Genomic DNA, 5,032 nt, shown 5'->3' on the forward strand with positions numbered 1-5,032 from the left:
TTTTTATTGGGGAACAGTCAGGTCATTGGCTACACATTGCTTTCATGCTACAATGGCATAGTTGACTCTTTTAAGGAGGGCACAGCTCACAGTAACCCATGCGGGGATTGAACCAGCAACCTTGGTGTTATCAGCACCACACTCTAACCAACTGAGCTAACTGGTCACCCCAGCAAGGTGTTTTTTATTTTGCCACTTATTTTTCATTTTGAAGGTGACATCTCAACATTCCTCAGGCCTCTGGATTCCCAGACACTTCCTTGAGGTGACACCTTGGAATCTCACACACATCAGAGAATTGGAGGTACCTGCTATTTCCTGCTCTTTTGTCCTTATCAGAATGAATGTTATCAATATATTGCATTGAAGCAATATTCAGTAGAATGGTGAGATAGTCATGACCATAGCGACCAAATTATGACCCAAGGCTGAACTGAAATAGCCCTGATCCAAGAGAATAAAGTTATATAACTGACCTCCTGGGTAAAAGCAATTGCCTCTCCTGCTACCTGTTTATTGGTAGACAGGAAAAAGGCAAGTTCAAGATCAACAGTAGACTATCAGGTTTTGTTGATTTTTTTCTAATAAAGAGATCACATTCAAATCAGGAGCTATAATTGAAGGTAAGCTTATGGTAATCCAATAAAATTATCCAAGACACACATCAAACAGATGAGTGAAATGGAGACGTGGTAATCACCACTTATAAATATTTCAAGTTTTGATGGTGCCTAGCTATCAAAATATCCCCCAAGGGACATGATGTTGTCTTTAGTTCATAACTTTGGTAAGCAGGAAAATCTCCAAGAACTTCCATTTGGTCCTTTCTACCATAACAGACATAAGTTCATGGGTCAGAGAGCAGTGTATATTTTTTCTACCAGTAACTAAATATCGCCACTGCAACTATAAACTCAAGAGCTAGGAAAATAAACACAGGATGGATTTGACAACCCATTGGGCCACCATGAAAAGCAGAGTAACCAAAACTTCATCACCTAGCTCTCGTAAGCCCCACTCTGACTGGTGGACCACAGTGGAATTCAGGTTCCTTAGGAACTAACTTTGGCTCAGAGCCAATAACTAATAATTCTTCAGAAGTCTGGGTATTTCTCTTTCCTCAGACTCAGTTATCATGGTAAATAGGCATGAGTCCCTTTGGGGAAGACTAGGAAGAAGAGTAACTATATGTAACTAAGTTATCAGAGGGTCCTTTCTCAAGGGTTCCTGATTTCTCCTTTATTCAAGGGGTCCTGGGATATTGAACTGATTTAGAAATTGAAAAAGGGTATGAGGCAATGACTCTTCTTTGTGATGGTTTATATCAGGACTCTTTGTACACCTAAAGGTGTTTGGGGTTTTTTTTGCCAATTATACAGTTTCAGTAGAACCTTAGCAGGCTGTTTTGGCCCTGAATAGCCCATGTTAGGTACTATCAAAGTTTCCTATGTGTCAAACTATTCTGACAACCACTCTAGACTTGCTGCCTATTATGGTAGCCATACTCACCTTTCTCCATTGGTTAAATTACATCCTATGGCCTCTACCACTCTGGGATATGATTATCTCAATTGAAATCAAGGAATGTATTGCAGTAACAGAATATCTCGCCGTTTCCCCAGCCTACAGAGGACAACAACTATGGTTCCTTTAAAGATATAGGGATCTCCTCATCAGTGTATTTTTCTATGCCATGATGAAGGGTATGTTCTCTGGGATTTCTTGAGTGACTTAATTAGGAAAGGGATGAGTGAGTGATAAATCCACTCCAAGATTCCAAAATACCAAAGTCTTTGGATTTCTCTATGTCATACCAAAGAGCTTTTGGTATCTCAACTTCATATAGCATAAGCCACACCAGGTTTCAATCAACCAACTAAGCAGTTAGAGCCTCTAAAACTGAATAAATTTAGGCCAATGTAAAATTGTGTCCCTAATCTCTTGAATTCCATGTTCACATTGTCCACATCTTGAAATAAATTGGCAAAATCTTGCAATTCTTTTGCTAAGTAAGATTTGACTTTGTAATTGGTCCCCTGGGACATGGGATTATATGACTCTACTTACATGTCTGGATATAATAAGAGGAGCTAGAAGGGGTATGACTACAATTCACATTCACTGGTAAGGAAACTATCTCAGGTGAGGTCATGAGAAAGGCTTCAATCAGGGCAACAATAAGCACATAAGACAGAGGAAGGGAGGGGGGCTTCTGCTATCAGGAGAGGCTCAGTGGGATTTGAGGTACTTTGTATCAGCCAGATCCTCCCCGTTTTCCCAACTGCTGTCCTAACTTTTACTTAAAAGATTAGACAGGACTATGAGTTCAACCTATGTTAATCTAGCAACCCACTCAGCCATGTGGGACTACATGAAGAGATTATTTTAGGGCAATCATAGGAACTCCCTGATTCTATAACCATGCCCTGAGGCAAGAATTTAAAACCCAAAAACTTTCATTTTCTTTCTTTAAACACAGTTAGAAATAGCCAGCCCAAGCCACAGCCTTTATATTCCTTATGCCCTTCACATGGTCTATTACAGCAGCCACTTTGATCACTAAGGCATTGTCTTCAATATGTAATTTACTCCAGGTAACCAACCACACATGACAGTTGCAGTGATTGTTCACCACTGTATACTATACACCACACCAGCAAACCATTCTTGATGTTAAACAGCTTGTCACAGCTTTCAACTGCAGCCAGGTCAGGTAACCAACATCACCTTCTCATTTCACTGAGGTAGTATTGCCTGCAATCACAGTTGGCTTTAACCAACAGAATCTACTCTCAGCATGTTTTAGTGGAAAGAGATTTATTATAGAAAATTGTTTTAAGAATTTCCAGGAAACTTTGGGTGATAATGCAGCAAGAAGAAACACCTCACCATGCACGATCCCAATGGAAACCCCACTGCTACGACTACCTTTTATAGGCCTGTATGAGGCTGGAGACAAGACAGTAGGAAGGAACTCCAACACAGCTTCCAGAAAGTCAAATGCTTCCACCACATGATATGGACTTGTATGGCCACTTCTCACATAGCTCACTTATAGCATCTAATCCTGCACAGGTGTATTTACTTGGATGAACTAACTGAAGTCTGGGATTTTGTTTTAGTTTTCCATCCTTGCTTCTATGGGAATCATGCTAGAAGAAGGGTACAATGGATATTGGATGACACAATCTTCATTCCTGCAATAATCAAATGCTTTTTTCCCCCAGTAACTATACTCCTGAGAGTCTATCTCAGGGAGACAAAAGCACTCACAGTTTAGGATCTATTACAGATTTTTCTGTAGCAGCAAAAATCCATAAACAAGGGAAGGCCCAACACTAAGAACATGGTTAATTAAGTATTGTCCATGTACATCTCTGAAAGCTATTGTTAAAAATAAGGAAATTGAGTTCTGTGAGGTGACTTGGAGAGATTTCCTCAGGATGTTGACTGAAAAAAGCAAGATGAGGAAAAATGTATATATCATCTTGTTTTCATTAAACAAATTAAAAAAAAATCATATATAATGCATATATGTATATTATTATAACAACACAATAAAAACTATAGAAAATTACACACTAGGTTTAGAACATGGATTATCGGAGGAGACATGGGATGATATGTGTGTGAGGGAAGGGAGAAATATACCAAAGAGGGGNAAACTGAATTTTGCCCCTGTATCGAAGGAAGATCAGACCCTGGGACAAGCTCATGATAATCAAACTCGCAAATTATACATTTTAAAATGTAAAGGTCTAAGGTGTGACAAGTTGTATGGTGGGCACTTGAACTAACCGTGGAAAACTCAAGGGCTATCGAGGAATTAAGAAATGGGCGCTGACGTGGGCTACGGGTGTGTAGCCAGCAGCCGCAGTGAGCGGCAGTCTAGAAGCGGAGACTGATCTGTCTCGCCAGGGACGAGCGCAATGATGGTACCAACTTGGGCCAGTGAAGCAACGTCCTCCACAACTAGACAAAAGAACAAAAGGACAGCAACTTGTCTGTTCCCTTTCCCCCGACTCCCCAATGCTGTTCCCGTCCCCTAACTCCCCAATAAAATCTTTAAAAGTTAATTAATTAATTAATTTAGTACAGTAAAGCCTTGGACTGCGAGTAATGTGGTTTGCAAGTGTTCCGCAAGACGAGCAAACATTTCTAATACATTTTAATGTGGTAAATGAGCGATGTCTTGCAATACAAGTAGTTTGTTTCCAGAATGAATTGTGCTCGCAAACCAAGGTATTACTGTATATAATAAACTAGTGAGGACAACATGAAATATGCAATAAGTTTCTATTCCTATGAGTACAAAATTACTGTCTCAACTCACTGATCCCCTTAAGGACTGCTACTACACTACCAGTTCACAGTTCCATATTATTGTCAGCATTTGGGTACTTAAAAGTGTTGGTAGTCAGGTCAAATATAGTGAAGGGAAGCCCGTATTGTTGAGTTCATGCATAGTCCCCACCCCTGCCACTAGGACCTCTTTGTTCAGGTACCCAGCATGCTCTGGAGTGTATTCTAGGCACGTGCTACCCAATTCCATAGAATTTTGCTGTTTCTCCACTGGTTTCCTCTCCCAAGATGTTAATTGGAGTCTCACTGCCTTTTGCCTTATCTTGGCCTGATGATCAATTCCAAATACTCCATAATTCTTCAAGGGTCTTTGCTTGGGACACATTCTCAGGTACCAATTTCTGCTCCAATTGGTGTTCTTTGGTTTTAAGCAATAGAAATGACTCTGGTCAACTTATTTTAAAAACAAATTCATTGGGCCGGCCAAGTGGTGCGATGGTTAAGAACTGGCTTGGGATGCCAGAGGTCCCCGTTAGGATCCCACATATGAGGGACAGTGACACTGCCCTCTACAGCTAAGATGCTGAACAACAGCTCAGCCTGGAGCTGGGCTGCCATGAGTCGCTGGCTACGGCGGCGTAGGCTGCAGCCCCTGCTGCAGTGGGTTGCCATGGGCTACCGTGTGTAGCCAGCAGCCAGCATGAGCGGCCAGCAGCCGCAGTGAGCGGCC

This window comes from Hipposideros armiger, unplaced genomic scaffold (assembly GCF_001890085.2).
Source record: "Hipposideros armiger isolate ML-2016 unplaced genomic scaffold, ASM189008v1 scaffold_1274, whole genome shotgun sequence".
NCBI classification, from domain to species: Eukaryota; Metazoa; Chordata; class Mammalia; order Chiroptera; family Hipposideridae; genus Hipposideros; species Hipposideros armiger.